Source organism: Chanodichthys erythropterus, chromosome 2 (assembly GCF_024489055.1).
Source record: "Chanodichthys erythropterus isolate Z2021 chromosome 2, ASM2448905v1, whole genome shotgun sequence".
NCBI classification, from domain to species: domain Eukaryota; kingdom Metazoa; phylum Chordata; class Actinopteri; order Cypriniformes; family Xenocyprididae; genus Chanodichthys; species Chanodichthys erythropterus.
In genome coordinates, this window is record NC_090222.1 from 7,821,753 (window position 1) to 7,841,885 (window position 20,133).

The following is a 20,133-nucleotide window of genomic DNA, read 5'->3' on the forward strand; positions in this document are numbered from 1 at the left end:
AGTTTCAATGCAGCTTCAAAGGGCTTTAAACAATACCAGATGATGAATAAGGGTCTTATCTAGCGAAACGATCGGTCATTTAAAAAAAATAAATAAAAGTTTTATAAGCACAAATGCTCGACTTGCTCTGTTCTCGGATGCGCATTCGTGACGTCACGTAATACGCAATTCATTGAGAAGGTCACGCTTGACATAGGCGAAGTACCAAGTCAGTGTTTACAACTTGAACGTGCAAATACTAAGTCAAATGCTGTTTACAAAAAAAAGGCAAAACAACAATGTCGGATGAGGAGAAGATGAGTTTTTCACCCTGACCTACCTTTTTGAACCGGAATACACAGAGGAAGAAATTAGGCAGATGGAAGAGACTGCTGCGGCGACACACACCTCTCCAGCATCGGGCAGACGTGGTGGTGCACATGTGGCAAATGCCAACCATTGCCAACAGAGGAAGAATCTCAATGCTGCCACGACTGGATCATTTCAATCCCGCCATTAGAATCAGTCGGTGAGTCCCTGTTTCCATCTCGCTGCATTACCAGACAAAATGGATTTCCACCGTTACTAAGCAACAGCGTCGCACACCGGACGCGAAGCTCAGCACCGTGCCATGTCTTTAAAATTCGAACGCATTGTTTTCTATGAGTGTAGATGTGACACTCACAAAATAAGTTTTGTTGAGATTATTACTTTTTGTTTCTTTTCCTTTTGTTGCAATAGTATTTTATTTCATTCTGATTTATATAATTGAACACTAATGAGAGATCATGGGAAAAGCACATAATGACAGGTAGTTCATAAAATGGACACAGGGTGGCAGTAGTTGCAAGTAGCGTCACACTGGGGCATTTAGCGTTTCACAGAGCAAGATGAGCTCATAATCCGAGTGAATGGAGAATGAGCAACTGTTGTCCTGCGTCACTGATTTCTGTGTGATATTTGTAATATTTCCAGGTTAGTTACACACCTTTAATGTGACTACAGATGTTTATAAGCTCATATGAATCCCCTGTGATGTGTGCTCTGTAAGCGAAAAGTATGTCAAATGTTTAAACAGTTAAGTTTAACAGTACACAGTTGAGAGAATGGCGGCCGACGTCCGCAGATTGGTTATTTTATTTGTTCCTTACGGCTCCAGGGCATTTGTGGGATATTTCAGTGTACTATGTGTGTAGTACAATGTTAAAAGTGTAAAATGTTAATGTGAATAAGACCAGTTACGGCTGCGGCCTTGTTTAAGGGCGCACGCACATTAATATTACTATGATACAGATTCAGTTCATAGGACTGAACGCCATGTTATGAGGCAGATATGTTTATTAATGAAGTTTGTGTTCTTATAGTGTAAATGTAATACAGCTTAACTGCAAATGAGAATTATTCTGTTGTATAAAGTGAACACTTATAAAATGTACAGTTATTACAAAAATACTCTTTTAATAAGAGGACAAAGATATGTGTTTAAAGGAAGAAATGCAGACATGATTGAGGAGAGACCAATAATGGGATTTAAAGGAAAAGTGGTTGTTTTTGGTTTCATACAAACTTTAATAAGCTAGTGTTTGGAAAATATGTGAGTATACATCTATGTGAAAAGACCTGTGAAGAATATATTGCTTCATGTTATCCAAATGTGGATATAACCTGTGCTTCAATGCAAAACAGACAAAAATAACAGAAAGTAATTCATGATTGCAGATACAAAGTTAAAAGGAAGTTAAAAATAAACATAATCCGAGTGAATGGAGAATGAGCAACTGTTGTCCTGCGTCACTGATTTCTGTGTGATATTTGTAATATTTCCAGAGCACTCCTATCAGAGGATTATCTATACATCTGCCAGCGGAGACCTAGCCGGGACCCGCTACAGATTCTTGGGGGCTCGTCCGGGATACTTCGGCGCCACCTATTGGATCAGGAGCCGAGTGATGACAACTCTGACCAGCAACTAGCCTGCCCAGCCGTGGGGACTGTGATCGTGGACGAGTTGAGGCCTGCGATCCAGAGTCGACTGCACCATCACCGAACTGTGTTGCCAGCCGTGAGGGAGACGAGGAGCCATCATGTCGAGTGGTGGGAGGAAGAGCCTAGTGTGGGACATTAGGAAGAGCCTACTCACCTTGACAGCTGAAGAGCTTCTTCGGGTCGCCGGAGCGGTGAATCCAGTGTCGGACATGGACCAGTCAGAACTTGTGGAGAGAGATCAGGAGGAATGCTACGATCACATCAACTCGTTCGTGTACAGTAAGCAGTTACTTGAGACAGAGGACGAGGGAATGGTTCAGTTGCTGATGTTAAAAGATACTATTGATGATATAGTAAAATGTCGTAATGTTATGTCATTTCTAAATGTAAAGGGTGATTCTGAGTTACATACTGGGCAGAGTGGTGATAAGTTTGACGATCTTGTTGATTTTGCTGAGGGTTCTGTTTCTATCCGAACACCCCCTGAAATCACCACTGACACTCACCCGCAGCGTCGACACACACCTACTCTAGTCAGTACTACATTGCCTTGTGGTGTTGCCGAACCAGATTCAGGCTCAGTTGAGGTTACAACGTTAAATGTACATGACACGTCGAATGCTGATTTGCTTAAAGCGCTCGCTAGCTATGAGGAGCTTAGCAAGAAACTCATACAGTGTATACCAGCACATGCGTCGCCGTCACAGACACATATGCCCTCATCCTCAGTCCTGTCAAACCAACTAGACAGAAACCCACTGGGTGAGCAGGCCTCTCAGTCAGCTCGCGAGGGGATGGTGTCCTTAAGGGAACTCAGTTACCTTTCACGGAGGGAGTTCAAAGTGCAAGGCGGCCAGATCGGTGATCAATCCTCAGATATCAGCTACAATAATGTCTGTAAGCAAATAGATGATGGAATCAAAGAAGGATTCTCAGACTCAGAGATTGTTCGTGGTGTGCTCAAAATCATAAGACCAGGCATATTCAAAGAGATGCTGATAAACAAAGACGACATGGCAGTGGCTGAACTTAAGGGAATTCTCCAAACTCACCTAAGAGAAAAAAACAGCACAGAATTATTCCAAGAGTTGATGTGTACGAAACAGGATGAGAACGAGACACCACAACAATTTCTCTATCGTTTGATAGGCTTAAAACAACGTATCCTATGGACATCAAAACTGGCTGACACTACCATTAAATACTCTGCAACTACAGTGCAATATGTTTTCCTACATACTGTGTATCAAGGCTTTGGACACAAACACACTGACATACGCAGAGAGCTCAAACCTTTGTTGACAAACAGTGGGGTCACTGATGAGATGATTCTGCGTCATGTGATGAAAATCACTAGTGAAGAAAATGAGAGAATGAAAAGACTTGGCTCGTCCCGCCGACAGACTGTAACAAATGCGCACAGTGCACAGCTTGAGTCGGATGTGGTAAAGACACCTAGCACAAAGTCAGAGAGTATAGGGTCCAAGTCAAAGCAAACAAAACCAGATCCTCTGAGAGACCTCACGATCAAAGTAGAGGAGCTCACCAGACTGGTTGAGACCATGCAAAAACAAAACCAACAACAGCTAACTCACAATGGGCGCCAGTACAGTCAAAATAGGACACACTTTAGACGTGGAAAACCCTATGGTTGTCCAAGCTGCGTGGAACAAGACAGACAAGACTGTAAACACTGTTTCACATGTGGGGAGGAAGGACACCACGCAGCAGGCTGCCTAAAGCGATCAAAGAGACAGGGGAACTCCAATCGGGCACTGGAGAGGGACATCTAGTGGCCGGGTCTGGAAATAAGTCCCAACCTGAAAGTGAGGTCAACAATGACAAAACATGCCCCTCCTCACCTTCAACCCCAGTAACGACAAACACATTAAGTCACTGTAACCAAGTAGTTCAGCTCCCTCCCCAGTCACCACGTGTAGCTAAAGCTAGAGCTGTTGCTAGCCTGATTGGAAAAAAGGCCCTAGTTCAGAGCTATCTAAATGGCTTAGCAGTCACTTCTTTGCTCGACTCGGGTTCCCAAGTCAGTATAGTCAGTCGTGCCTGGAAAGAAAAGTACCTACCTGACCTCAGTATTCACTCAGTTTCTGAGATCTTAGGGGAGGAGGAACTGAAGGTTAGTGCTGCAAATGGTAGTCTCATTCCCTATGATGGGTGGGTAGCTATTACAGTGAACTTACCAGGGAATTTGGACCCCAACCTGTCTATGAGTGTCCCATTCCTCATCAGCAGCTACCCCATGGATAAACCATTGATTGGCTTTAATGTTTTAGAAGTGCTAATTTGTGGGCAACCAGAGAGACTAGTGCCAGTACTTGCTAGCCTTCTTAGCAATGCCATATCTGTTCCCAAAGAAACAGCTGAAGCTCTTGTCAACTTTATTCAGACAGCAAAGCCAGTTATGCAGCAGGGACGCTTAAGAACAGGTGCCAAGGATATCGTGCTCCCAGCTGGTCAAGTGTTGTGGGTGAGGTGTCGGGTTCCCTCAAACATGGATGCTTCTACCCGATTGGTGTTGTTCGAAACAGATGAAGACAGCCTACCATCTGGACAGTGGGATACAGGGCCAGGTTTGTTTGAAATCCAGAACCCAATAAAACCGCATGTCATCATTCCAGTTGGTAATAACACCAATCATGACATCACAATACCACGTAAAACAGCTTTAGGGATCCTGCAGCGTGTTGAGAATGTCGTGGAGGCGGATATCCTGGACAAATCACAGCCGGCAGCAACTGTCAGTCAGGTAACCACCAGTCAGGTCAGCAACTCAGATCTACCTCTGTGGGACCCACCTGTAAACCTCAGCCATCTGGAGGAAAAACAGCAAGAGGTTGCTAGAAAGATGCTTCATGAGGAGTCAAACGCCTTTGCTAAGGATGGAAATGACCTTGGCTGTATCCCAAATTTGCAAATGGTGATCAACCTCAAAGACGATGTTCCTGTGCAGAGAGCGTACACATCCATACCCAAACCACTGTTTAAAGAAGTAAAAGCTTACATTCAAGATCTTCTTGTAAAGGGTTGGATAGTGAAATCTAAGTCGGCCTATTCTGCCCCGGTTGTATGTGTGCGGAAGAGGGACGGCACTCTTCGTCTCTGCATAGATTATCGTCTTCTAAATCAAAAAACCGTACCTGACAGACATCCACTGCCGCGAATACAGGATTTGATAGATACACTAGGTGGGTACTCAATGTTCAGCATACTGGACCAAGGTAAAGCTTACCACCAGGGGTTTATGGCAGAAGGGTCGCGCCATCTCACTGCCTTCATCACTCCCTGGGGGCTTTACGAATGGGTAAGGATTCCGTTTGGACTTTCTAACGCACCTGCAGCTTTTCAAAGAAGCATGGAGGAGATGTTAGGCTCTCTGAGAGACGAGTACTGCATCCCGTACCTGGATGACCTACTTTGTTACTCCAGATCTTTCAGTGACCATGTGGAGGTGATTCGCAAGGTCCTCCAAGCACTGCAGCATCATGGAGTGAAGCTACGGGCAGAAAAGTGCGAGATGTTTCAGAAGGAGGTTCGCTATGTTGGACGCTTGGTGTCGGCCGAGGGAGTTCGAATTGATCCCAAAGACCTAGAGGCAGTGATGGCTTTAAAAACCAAAACGCCCCAAACAGTTGGTGATCTCCGACGGGTTCTTGGCTTCCTGAGTTATTACCGCTCCTACATACAGGACTTTGCTAAAATAGCAAAGCCATTATATGAGCTGCTCCAATGTAAGTCCTCCATGCCCCAACCCCTTCCACGTCACAGCAAGTCCAAGGGTCCACAACTCCCGTCCAAAACACCCATCATATGGAAGGCTGATCACCAATGTACCTTGGAAAGGCTCGTCAATATGCTGACCAACCCCCAGTCCTCGCATACCCCAACTTCGAGGAGCCATTCGTCCTACACACGGATGCTTCGGAGAAAGGGCTCGGCGCAATCCTCTATCAGCGACAGTGTGGAAAAATGCGAGTCATCGGATTTGGATCACGAACTCTGACACCTGCTGAAAGGAACTACCGACTCCACAGCGGAAAACTCGAGTTCCTTGCTCTGAAGTGGGCAGTGTGTGAGAAATTTAGAGACTATCTCTTTTATGCTCCACATTTCACCATCTACACTGATAACAATCCGCTGACTTACGTCATGAGCACTGCGAAACTCAATGCAGTTGGACATCGCTGGGTCGGAGAATTGTCAGAGTTCCACTTCAATATTAAATACAGACCTGGAAAAAACAATATAGATGCCGACACGCTCTCACGCATCCCACTTGATATTGACAACTATGTGGCAAAATGCACAGAGGAGCTGTCTCAGGATGTGCTGCATGCGACTTGGGAAGGGAGTAGAGCAGCCCAAAAGAAAGATGTAGCATGGATAGCTGCACTTTACACCTCCTCTGCTGATGTGATACCACAGCCTCATTCACTCTTGCCCAAAATAAGCCATGAAGAGCTGGCAAAAGCCCAACGAGAGGACCCTGGAATAGGGGAAATAATGACATTAAAAGAGGCAAATAATGTTCTCACCGATGAGGTCAGAAGGTCAGTGAGTGGGCTCACTCGCAAGCTTCTTCATGAGTGGAGTCAATTACATTTGGAGAATGGAGTCCTGTACCGCCAAACACAAGAGAGAAAACAGTTAGTCCTACCCACCAAGTACCGGTCAGTTGCTCTAAAACATCTCCATGACAACATGGGGCACGTTGGTACAGAACGTGTGCTCCATCTCGCCAGAGAACGTTTCTATTGGCCACAGATGAAGAGATGCATAGAGGAGTATGTCACAAGAAAATGCAGTTGCATAAAACAAAAGAAACCCACCACACACATACGCGCGCCGATGGGTGGCCTGACTTCTGCTTCCCCTCTTGATCTGGTTTGCATAGACTACTTACATCTGGAGAAAAGCAAAGGGGGCTATGAATACATTCTGGTAGTGATAGACCATTTCACCAGATTTGCTCAGGCTTACCCAACCAAAAATAAATCGGGACGAACTGCAGCTGAACGGATATACAACGACTACATACCTCGTCTGGGTTACCCAAATCGTCTCCACCATGATCAAGGGCGTGAGTTCGAGAACAACCTTTTCCGCACCCTGGGACGCCTGTCAGGGGTCGGACACTCACGGACATCCCCATACCATCCGCAATGTAATCCCGCTGAGCGGTTCAACCGCACACTGCTGCAAATGTTACGGACACTGACAGACAGAGAAAAGGAGAGATGGAAAGAACATTTGCCACAAATGATACACGCATATAACTGTACTCGCCACGAGTCCACCGGATACTCACCTCATTACCTGCTGTATGGGCAACACCCCCGTCTCCCCGTGGATCTCTTGTTTGGATTGTTGGGAAACACCGAACCTGTGACACATAAAGAATATGTGGATAAATGGTCAAAAAGGATGATGGAAGCGTACAAGATTGCAAACAAATCCAGCCTGTCATCAAGTGCAAAGAACAAGTCCTACTATGATCAAAAGGTGAGGGGTGTGGTCCTCAAACCAGGAGATCGAGTACTGGTTCGAAACATGGGTGAGCGAGGTGGACCCGGGAAGCTACGCTCATACTGGGAGAAGAGGATCTATGTGGTGAGAGAGCAGATCTCAGATAATCCGGTATATGTCATTCATCCTGAAGGAGACCCAAATGCAAGGAACAGAACCATACACAGAAACTTGCTACTGTTAGTGAATGACTTACCTGTTGAGAACCCAGCACAGCCATCTGACTTGGTTGTAACACCCCGTCAGAGGCAAAAGCAGCCTCAACAGAGGGTAAACTCTGCTGACAAGGATGGAATATCGGACACTGATGATGAGGATGAGTGGACAGGAGGTTATTGGCTGAGAACACCTGTAGTCAGGATGGGAAATGATCGAGTTGGACATGACAGATCAGTGTCCTCAGCAAGAGAACAAAGTCCAGTGTCAAAGTCATCTCCTACAACAGTGCCTGGTCTGACTCCAAAGAAACCAACCAGGAACCATAAAGAATGTCCAGATACATTACTGATGGGGGAAACCGAATTGATGGACGCATACTTACCAGATGGACGAGAGACACCTGAAAGAGACAATACACACACGGATGAGACAAACTTACCTGAAAGTGAGCCCGAACAAGACACTCCTGAAAAAGAGGATAAACAAAGCTCAATGGATAGAGAAGTGGAATTAGTGGGAGAGGAATCACAGACAAGTGAACAATCTGATGTCACTTACCTACCTCAGCCTGGAGAGGATGAGCAAATTGAACATGCTGAACAAATACGGGAGGAAAGACTGACTTATCCTCCTATAATAACTGGGCCTGCAGAAGAAACACATAGAGAGGTTAGGAGGTCAACCAGAGAGAGAAGGCCGAGACCGGTGTTCACTTATGAGTCATTAGGCCAACCTTCAATACAGACCCATGTAGATTCTATTTCCTCACAGATTACCTCGCCTCCCCTACCATTCATGCCACACATAACCAGACAGTTTATCCTGCCTACGCCTTACGCACAACAAATGTACATGCCATGCACATATTACATGCCAGTCACCACAAACGTTTATTAGAGAAAAAAAAAAGTTTTTTTTTGTTGTTGTAACAAATGTCTGGAGCCATTCTTGTTTGTCGGGGTGGATGTGACACTCACAAAATAAGTTTTGTTGAGATTATTACTTTTTGTTTCTTTTCCTTTTGTTGCAATAGTATTTTATTTCATTCTGATTTATATAATTGAACACTAATGAGAGATCATGGGAAAAGCACATAATGACAGGTAGTTCATAAAATGGACACAGGGTGGCAGTAGTTGCAAGTAGCGTCACACTGGGGCATTTAGCGTTTCACAGAGCAAGATGAGCTCATAATCCGAGTGAATGGAGAATGAGCAACTGTTGTCCTGCGTCACTGATTTCTGTGTGATATTTGTAATATTTCCAGGTTAGTTACACACCTTTAATGTGACTACAGATGTTTATAAGCTCATATGAATCCCCTGTGATGTGTGCTCTGTAAGCGAAAAGTATGTCAAATGTTTAAACAGTTAAGTTTAACAGTACACAGTTGAGAGAATGGCGGCCGACGTCCGCAGATTGGTTATTTTATTTGTTCCTTACGGCTCCAGGGCATTTGTGGGATATTTCAGTGTACTATGTGTGTAGTACAATGTTAAAAGTGTAAAATGTTAATGTGAATAAGACCAGTTACGGCTGCGGCCTTGTTTAAGGGCGCACGCACATTAATATTACTATGATACAGATTCAGTTCATAGGACTGAACGCCATGTTATGAGGCAGATATGTTTATTAATGAAGTTTGTGTTCTTATAGTGTAAATGTAATACAGCTTAACTGCAAATGAGAATTATTCTGTTGTATAAAGTGAACACTTATAAAATGTACAGTTATTACAAAAATACTCTTTTAATAAGAGGACAAAGATATGTGTTTAAAGGAAGAAATGCAGACATGATTGAGGAGAGACCAATAATGGGATTTAAAGGAAAAGTGGTTGTTTTTGGTTTCATACAAACTTTAATAAGCTAGTGTTTGGAAAATATGTGAGTATACATCTATGTGAAAAGACCTGTGAAGAATATATTGCTTCATGTTATCCAAATGTGGATATAACCTGTGCTTCAATGCAAAACAGACAAAAATAACAGAAAGTAATTCATGATTGCAGATACAAAGTTAAAAGGAAGTTAAAAATAAACATAATCCGAGTGAATGGAGAATGAGCAACTGTTGTCCTGCGTCACTGATTTCTGTGTGATATTTGTAATATTTCCAGAGCACTCCTATCAGAGGATTATCTATACATCTGCCAGCGGAGACCTAGCCGGGACCCGCTACATACACACCGGCGGCGACATTCAGCGCCTTTCCGTGGTGCCCAGCTACGACTCAAAATGTACATTGTTTTACATTAAATGTATATTATATTTCTCTCAAATCGTCGTTAATGTACATACTGACTTCACCCTGTGCTGCAAGATACATTAGTTTTACACTTTAACAGCTTGAATAAAGTCTAAAAATGTATAATAAATGTAGCCTTTTCTTTCATTTTGCTCTGTTGTGCCACTAACCTCAGTGCGAAATATTAAAGCATATGTAACATTTCCCTGTTGATGTAAAACACTCCCATTGTGCAGCTCTTCTATCAGGATATGCGTATATAATGTGCGCGTCCGGTGTGCGACCCCCTTTAGAGGTGTTTTTGTTCTGATGGAGAAGGGTATGACAGTCTGATGGCACTGACAACACAGGATGGAAGAACCATTAGTTGTTTTACCTTTTTTTGTAAACGGTGTTTGACTTACCGTGTATCTCAATCAGCTCCCTAGTTCAGTAGTCACGGCACTGATCAGGGAATCAGCCACATTCACTTACATGATATACTGATTCATGACCTAGGGAACTAGTGAGCTGATTGAGACGCAGGGTTAGTATTTGCACGTTCAAGTTGTAAACAACGACTCTGTACTTCCGCCTATGTCAAGCGTGACCTTTTTAACGTAATTGTGTATTACGAGACGTCACGAACGTGCATCCCGGAACAGAGCAAGGCGAGCATTTGTGCTTATAAAATGTAAACTTTTTTAATTTATTTTTTAAATGACTGATCGTTTCGCTAGATAAGACCCTTATTCATCATCTGTTATCGTTTAAAGCCCCTTTGAAGCTGCATTGAAACTGTCATTTGGACCTTGAACTGTCTGGTGCCCATTGAAGCCCATTATAAGGAGAAAAATCCTGGAATGTTTTCATCAAAAACCTTAATTTATTTTTGACTGAAGAAAAAAGGACATGGACATCTTGGATGACATGGGGGTGAGTAAATTATTAGCAAAAGTTTATTTAAAAGTGAACTAATCCTTTAAGACCAATACAAAGAAAGGATTTTTAGAAGTCTTGGCCAACTGAAAAGTATGGACATGAAAAGTAGTCGATCAGTCTATGGCACTCCATGCTCAGGTGTTATGACAGCCCAGGTTGCTCTGATAGTGGCCTTCAACTCTTCTGCATTGTTGGGTCTGGCATATTGCATCTTCCTCTTCACAATACCCCATAGATTTTCTAAGGTTTAAGATTTAAGGTCAGGCGAGTTTGCTGGCCAATTAAGAACAGGGATACCATGGTCCTTAAACCAGGTACTGGTAGCTTTGGCACTGTGTGCAGGTGCCAAGTCCTGTTGGAAAATGAAATCTGCATCTCCATAAAGTTGGTCAGCAGCAGGAAGCATGAAGTGCTCTAAAACTTCCTGGTATACGGCTGCGTTGACCTTGGACCTCAGAAAACACAGTGGACCAACACAAGCAGATGTCATGGCACCCCAAACCATCACTGACTGTGGAAACTTTACACTGGACCTCAAGAAATGTGGATTTTGTGCCTGTCCTCTCTTCCTCCAGACTCTGGGACCCTAATTTCCAAAGGAAATGCAAAATTTACTTTCATCAGAGAACATAACTTTGGACCACTCAGCAGCAGTCCAGACCTTTTTTCTCTTTAGCCCAGGCGAGACGCTTCTGACGCTGTCTGTTGTTCAAGAGTGGCCTGACACAAGGAATGCGACAGCTGAAACCCATGTCTTGCATACGTCTTTGCGTAGTGGTTCTTGAAGCACTGACTCCAGCTGCAGTCCACTCTTTGTGAATCTCCCCCACATTATTGAATGGGTTTTGTTTCACAATCCTCTCCAGGGTGCGGTTATCCCTATTGCTTGTACACTTTTTTCTACCACATATTTTCCTTCCCTTCACCTCTCTATTAATGTGCTTGGACACAGAGCTCTGTGAACAGCCAGCCTCTTTTGCAATGACCTTTTGTGTCTTGCCCTCCTTGTGCAGGGTGTCAATGGTCGTCTTTTTTGGACAACTGTCAAGTCAGCAGTCTTTCCCCATGATTGTGTAGCCTACAGAACTAGACTGAAAGAACATTTAAGGGCCTTTGCAGGTGTTTTGAGTTAATTAGCTGATTAGAGTGTGGCAACAGGTGTCTTCAATATTGAACCTTTTAATAATATTCTAATTTTCTGAGATACTGAATTTGGGATTTTCCTTAGTTGTCAGTTATAATCATCAAAATCATAAGAAATAAACATTTGAAATATATCAGTCTGTGTGTAATGAATTAATTTAATATACAAGTTTTACTTTTTGAATGGAATTAGTGAAATAAATCAACTTTTTGATGATATTCTAATTATATGACCAACACCAGTATATATATATATATATATACAGGTGTTGGTCATATAATTAGAATATCATCAAAAAGTTGATTTATTTTTTAAAAAATCACACGACTACAGGTTTGATATTTCTTATATACAAATTCAACAGCTCAAGTTTGTAAATAAATAAGAAACAACCACATGTCTTTCAACACAAATTCAAAGTTGCCGTTGATAGCTAAACATATACGCTCAAGCCTTCATTACTAATTCTAAAACAGCACTTTTGCCTGTTAGAGCTTTCATTCTCTAGGTCAAGTCATAAATTAATGAAAATAAGTCAATTTGCCATGTTTGCTGATGCATCAGATTCAGTGTTACCCCGCGCCTCGTTGCTTTGTAACAACAATAACCATTACACAAGCATAAGACATTTGTACAATAGGTTATAGGAAGACAAACAAAATAGACAAGCAAACAATTTAGTCAGAATTACAAAGGCAGTGCTCTAGTACAGCTTTAATGTAAAAAAAAAAAAAATACATAAATTCATGAAACTTTACTGAATTCCTAAGCAGTTTATGCAACCGGCCACAGAAAGGCCTCTCAGTCAACCAGATTCAAAGACCAAAGCTGTCTTAATATCAAAATAATGAAAACAAACAGTATTATTGGCACTTGAAAATGAAATTTTAGAACGCATTCAACTTGAAATTTTAGAATACATTTTAAGAATACTTTTCCATCAACTGGTTAAAATGTGCAGCACTGCAACAAAAATAAGCAGCATGGTGGAAGGAGTGAAGGAGATGCACTGAATGAAAATATGCTTACAGCAGAAATTCGGCAGTTACCCTGGTAACACTACTAACAATACTAACATTTGGTTGTCTTAATTTCTTTATTTTCAAACGTTAAACCAGTGAGCTTTTATTTTGCCGGAAAAACGCAGGGAGACCTTCTCTTTGTTGACAACAACAGATTTATAAATGATTTCTTATGACGAATGTTGTGTTCCTAAATGCAAATTATAAGCGACTTAAAACTGAAAACAGTGCTGTTACAGTATACTCTAAAACATGCAGCACATCAGACTATTTATTTAATTACATCACAACTGTTGTTATTTGATAATTGCACTAAGCCATATCACATTCTCACCACCATGCTTGTCAAAATTCATTAAAATGTACCAGGCAAATGCCGAATAACACACTTTCAACACAGATTTTTACTTGTTTTTGGCGCTTTGAACCCTAGCTAACATGCTAATGTCCCGTTACGCAATTCATGTGGGTCATACTTTTCAGAGATGAAAATATGGGAATTTGTATAAATACAGAAAATTCACATCCCTGATCTGTTAATATTATTTAATGGACCTAAGCTAACATAAAATGAGCAACTGTATTTTTATTAAAGGTGCCCTCGAATGAAAAATTGAATTTATCTTGGTATAGTCAAATAACAAGAGTTCAGTACATGGAAATGACATACAGTGAGCCTGAAACACCATTGTTTCCTCCTTCTTGTATAAATCTCATTTGTTTAAAAGACCTCCGAAGAACAGGCGAATCTCAACATAACACCGACTGTTACGTAACAGTCGGGGTGTACGCCCCCAATATTTGAATATGCCAGCCCATGTTCCCAACATTATGAAAGGCATTAGACAAGGGCAGCCAGTTAACATCTGGATCTGTGCACAGGTGAATCAACAGACTAGGTAAGCAAGCAAGAACAATAGCGAAAAATGGCAGATGGTGCAATAATAACTGACATGATTCATGATAACATGATATTTTTAGTGATATTTGTAAATTGTCTTTCTAAATGTTTCATTAGCATGTTGCTAATGTACTGTTAAATGTGGTTAAAGTTACCATCATTTCTTACTGTATTCACAGAGACAAGAGCCGTCGCTATTTTCATTTTTAAACACTTGCAGTCTGTAGAATTCATAAACACTACTTCATTCTTTATAAATCTCTCCAACAGTGTAGCATTAGCTGCTAGCCACGGAGCACAGCCTCAAATCCATTCAGAATCAAATGTAAACAATATAACAGCATACAATACTCACATAATCCGACGCATGCATGCCGCATACATGACGAACACTTTGTAAAGATCCATTTGAGGGTTATATTAGCTGTGTAAACTTTGTTTTTGCACTGTTCAAGGCAAGCGCGAACTCCGTGGGCATGGAGCAGGAGAATTAAAGGGCTAAAGGGCCAGTAGCCCTGAATCGGCTCATTTATAATGATGCCCCAAAATAGGCAGTTAAAAAAATTAATAAAAAAAAAAACTATGGGGTATTTTGAGCTGAAACTTCACAGACACATTCAGGGGACACCTTAGACTTATATTACATCTTTTTTTTTAAAAAAGTTCTAGGGCACCTTTAATTAATGTTAACAAAGAATAGGCCTAATAATTGTAACAAATGTAGTTGCTCATTGTTAGTTAATGTTAACGCATTAACAAATGGTAACTAGTGGGACCTTATTGTAAAGTGTTACTTATTGTTCTTTATAGTTCTTTTGCATTTTAATCATTTTGAAACATAATTACTTCATACATTTTTTGTGTATTGATTTATTGTATTTAAATGAAAGGTTTTTTTGTCATAAGAAAAAAAAAAGTTACATTTTATTTTAAGGTGTCCTTGTAGGAGTATAATTATACAGTACTTAGTTGTATTAATTAATATACTTATATGGTTGGGATAGGGGTTTGGTTCAGGGTTTAGTTGCATGTATTTATGCATAATTTACTGTTATTACTGTAGTATATTATATTACTACATACATGTAACATATGTAATAAGGACACTAAAATAAAGTGTTAAAAAGTGTTTATAAAGTTACTAAACCTGTTAGGAAGACAATACTTTATTGTCAATACACTTTTAAATGTCATATTTCATAATATTTGTATTGTGTTGTTTTTGATTGTTTTGAGGAAGCACTGCCTCCATCGTCCATGATGTGTTCTAACAAAACCCTTAAAACAAAACATGCCCACTGCCCTGATGAAAAGACCAGCAGTGCTCTTTGCAAGATCTACCATCTTCAACACAGCGACTATGCAGGTCAAGCTGCTTCATCAGTCACGTTTGCTGGTGAATAGTATGGTTGTGTGGGTAAACCAACAAGACCACCATCAAACCAACACCTGGACCAGCATGCAGGTGTCTAATTTGGTATTTTAGACACTAGTGCTCTCCTTTCTCAAAATATTGTGCAAACTCTGGAAGAGAGCCACATGCTGCCCACATGGTTTCACTTGAGCAGCAGATCTCAACCACATCAGGCCAAGTAAACATCTTCATGTGCTGAACGTGACGTCTGCGTCCCACTGCAGGTGTCTGACTGAGCGCTGCAAACATCCGGTTGGAGGAGACCTTCGTGCCACCCAGTTAGTGCTCGTTCTTCCTCAGGAAGAGGCTCGGTTATCTGCATCTGTGATCACATCAGCTGCTGATCTGAAGTCAGCTTCATGATTTTTCAGATGGCTGTGTTGGGTCTACAGAGGCTGGTCCTGGATCAGTGCTGGAAAATTTGACAAAGCGTGGGCTGTGAGCTAACTGACACCAGATCACAAACACAACCGTGAAGTGTTTCTATTTCTCTTGATCAGCCATATGAACCAAGACCAGATCTCTGAAAACACTGTGAACCCCTCATGCGAGAAGAAAACAGAAAACATTTCATTCAAATTGTAAATGTGTTTAAGATTCAGAGAATCTTTTTTGATGGCTGATGCCAATATCTTAGAGAGCATATAAAGACTGAAATAAAGCTGTATGATATCACACCGTTTAATTTAGTAAATAACACAAGCATAATTTCTGCAAGTTATTTTATACAATTTTTTATAAAATAGGTAGACATATTATTTGAAAATGAATCAATTTGAAAAGATTATTAGAACATGATAAAAATTAAATCTGTTAATTTTTTTTTTTTTTTTTTTTTTTTTTTTTAATGGCAACTAATTCTAAAATAGTACATGTAACTTTTGAATTCTCAGTGCATCCTGCTATTATTGGCCAGATAAACTGGAAAAACTTACTGGAAAGAAAAACTTAACAGCCAATGCTGGTAATTACAAAATGCTGATAATTACAAAATGCCAAAAATCAACCACTAGAAGCAAACCCAGCAAGGATACTGATGCTTAGACCAGGTCAAAGGTCACACAGCCACACAATCCATTCATGACACACTGAACAGCATTTGTGTGCCATGAACAACAGTGAATATCCTTTAACTATCAATGACTTTTGCACAGTAATTTATCTGTGAACCGGATTACAGTTAGCTTTAATATGCAGAAAGAATAAATCACACACATGACTCTTTTACAAACCTAACAAACAACAGCTCATTGTGTACAGACTGTATGACACTCTATCAGCTACAGTGTCTCATTGTGTACACAAACACACACAGACACAGAAAAACATTCGCATCTGTTAATAAAGGAGAGTCGCTGATGCTACACAGGCTTTGTACAGGAGAAGCGTCTCCATGCTGTTCCACTTCCTGTCCTGGCACCGCTCGCACACACACACACACACACACACACACACACACACACACACACACACACCCACACACACACACACACACACACACACTGTCAACACCCTGCAAGCCACCCGACACACACCTCCTCCTTCCCTGCTGACCTTCACACACCCCTGGAGTCTCTAAGAAACCCAATGACCTGACAGACGGGGCCTGCTGGATATATGCGCGTACACGCACACACACACACACACACACACACACACACACATGTTTGTTTTTGTGAATTGTGGGGACTTTCCATAGACTTCAATGCATTTTACACTGAACAAACTGTACATTCTATCCCCCTACCCTGCCCCTACCCCTAAACCTAACCCTCACAGGAAACTGTGCAAACTTTTACTTTTTCACAAAAACTCATTCTATATGATTTATAAACCCATTTACATTGTGGGGACCGCTGGCTGGTCCCCACGATGTAGGTGAACTCAGGTTTATATTACATCATGGGGACATTTGGTCCCCACAATGTAATATAAACAAAAGCACACACACACACACACACACACACACACACACACACAGACACTCCCTGTCTCCCTCCGGCAGACTCCTGTTGACATGCACTTCCCCAGCATAAGTAAAACAGCCGGATAATGAGAACGTGCTGAACAAACACACACTCGCACAAGGGGAACTCCAGCTTATAAACTGTTGTTAGTCAGCCAGTTCCTGCAAACAGGCCACACTTGTCTTCATAACACCAGCCTGAGTTCATCCAGGAATCTCATTATTTTGCAGTGAATCTGCAGTAGATTGAAGGAAGTGATCAAATGTGTCCGTCTGTGAACTTTAGATTTGACAGAGTTATCAAAAGAGACACTGTGCTCTCAGCTGCAGCTGACATTCTAATGCTACAATCATTCATCCTCATGATGTTATATCACATCAGTCTTCAATCTTAGAGATTCAGGTTTTTTGAAGAACAAGTTGGACAGCAAGTTCTGACATCTTCTAATGGGACGGACTGTCTCTTTACACAATGCATGTGTGCAACAGGTTCCTCTACTGTAATGTACAGAGACACGGACACCTGCAAATGTCAATATACACTGTGCTTTTACGTTTCAGGTTTTGAAAATGAGAGCTAACAGCCAGGAATGAGACAGATTACAATCTTCATCATCTCTGAAGATTAATCATTTGGGTTCAATCCAACTGTGGACATCACTGCTTTTACAAAAAAAGAAGTGCACTTCAAGTTTATTTTATTGAATAAAGTTCAAGTATATTTTCCCAGTATACTTTATCTAGTAAGCATGTTAATACCAATGTACTAGTATACTTGTATGAGCACTATTTCAATACTTTTTAGTTTATAAAAGTATACTTTAAAGTGTACCAGAAGTAAACTGAGTACACAACTGTTTCATATCAAAGTGTAATTTAAAGGTGCAGTGAGCAATTTCTGAGAAACATTGTTGACATTTGAAATCACGTGATCTCATGAGAATACGTGTGCATTTTTACGTAAAGTGTGGTTCTACCACACATACATTTACTTACATTTTCATACACACAAAAACGTACAACATTGACGTATTTATAGCACTAAAACATAAAAATACACACATATTTAGGCTATTTACAGCAATAAAATGTAAATCATGAGACATAAAGTGTGAAAGTATATGATTTCCCATGTATTAATATTAAAATCGTGGCATTAATGTTTTAAATCTGTTGTTTTCTATTGTCATATCAATACATGTTTTTAGTTAAAAATTATTGAAAGCAGTTTACTCATCTACTTAGTATGAAATAACATTTCTGTTTGTGACTTGTGCTGCAAACTCGTTTCGGGGGATTACATAATGTTAAACAAGACTACAATTTGAAACCTTATGAATGAAATGTCTGTAAATGTTTAACCATTTTGTAATATTTAGTTTGTTTTCTGTGCGACACAGAAGGCGTTTTCTCCTATGCAGTGACTGACAATACAACCATAAGATACACCAAAGCACAACATAAATTCACAAATCACATCCATTTTATTTGTTAGCTGTACTCCATATCTTTAGAATCCATATGTTTGTAAGGAACAGATCCGAATTCAGCCCTTTATCCATCAGTCTTCATCTTCATTCTCGGCAGCAGCGACCATCACAGTCTGTATAAAAGACATTATACATTCTGTATAAAATGGTTATGTTTAGGCTCGGGATGGGGTTTAGGGATCTTACATTTATCTACAAAATGATAAAAAAGAAATTATACATATATCTTTAGGACATGAAAGATTCATAAAAATGTTATGTTTTTTCGCTATAAAAACACAAGTATTTTTTACATTTTAGTGCTATAATTATGTCAGTACTGTACGCTTTAGCACCTTTCTAAATGTACAAAAATTTACGTTTTGTGACTTAGAAAGTTACGTATTAATTAGGGCTTGCATAGACTAGTCGAGTAGTCGAGAGATCGACTACTTCAACCACTAGTCGGCGCTGTCGGAAACAATCGACTACTCGAGCGTGCATTAACCATAAATGAATTTTAAATAAAGAGATATGTCACAATATTGTAAATCTTTCCGTTTTAAACCAAAAAGGGGAGCCAATGGATATCACTCAAGAAGCAACGTGCAAACTTTGCGCAAGAGTTATGCCGGTGAAAGCTTAACCACGGTCAGTATTCAAAGTGAAAGTAAAAAGTGACGGAGCTGTCTGACGCTGCATTAACGGACCATATTCTCTCAGAGACGACTTTCAACATAACATGCTGATAACGGTATATAATCTTCCTAATTTATTCCATTATTTTTTCTTGTGGCCCGTACATATAGTGAAACAAATGAGAATAATAGTATTTCGTGTTAAACAGGTTGTATTTTTTAAGTCAGTGCTTGAAGTATCTCTTACTTTTCATTGGTGACTGCAGTCAGTGTTAGGGAAATATTATAGACTATTAATAATTTTAATTATAGGCCTATAATTCATTGTATAATAGCCCTAAAAATGTTTAAAACGTTTTCAAAGACGAGCTAATAGCCTAATCTTTTATTATCCTCACAGCACGTCACTTAGATGTGCTATGAAATTATTGCGGGCAAATTTATTAATATTAATTTAATAATAAAAGTAGCCTAATCTAATAGTAATAATAATAGATTAGAAGAATGTAACAGGCCTACATGGAAATACCAAATCCTCGTAATATTGCTAATATTTGATGCTTTTGACAGTATCTCTGGCTATCGTCGATACACGTCTGCTGACGCAACCCGGGTTATCGCGGGTTTATTTGACTTTAATCTGTTAGGCTACATGAAAATTAAAATATGTAATGTCATAATTATAAAGTTTTGAGAGTTTACTTATAATTGTTGCATTAGGCTATGAATGGATAAACATTTATTGA

The 20,133-nt window shown here is 40.4% G+C and overlaps 1 protein-coding gene across 20 annotated transcripts in view; it reads right to left on the bottom strand.

Annotated features, from left to right (window-relative positions):
* sox4b (SRY-box transcription factor 4b) overlaps window positions 1–20,133 on the bottom strand; it is a 199,171-nt gene that overhangs the window by 57,277 nt on the left and 121,761 nt on the right. For 8 of the 20 annotated variants that reach the window (XM_067400629.1, XM_067400582.1, XM_067400573.1 and 5 more), the window contains one exon: window positions 12,251–18,883. The exons of 9 other annotated variants lie outside the window; for them this stretch is intronic. The gene's annotated coding sequence lies outside the window, so the exon portion shown is untranslated. Of the gene's footprint in view, window positions 1–12,250; window positions 18,907–20,133 lie in introns of those variants that run through there. 3 more of the 20 variants (XM_067400514.1, XM_067400620.1, XM_067400539.1) reach the window with 2 other exon arrangements.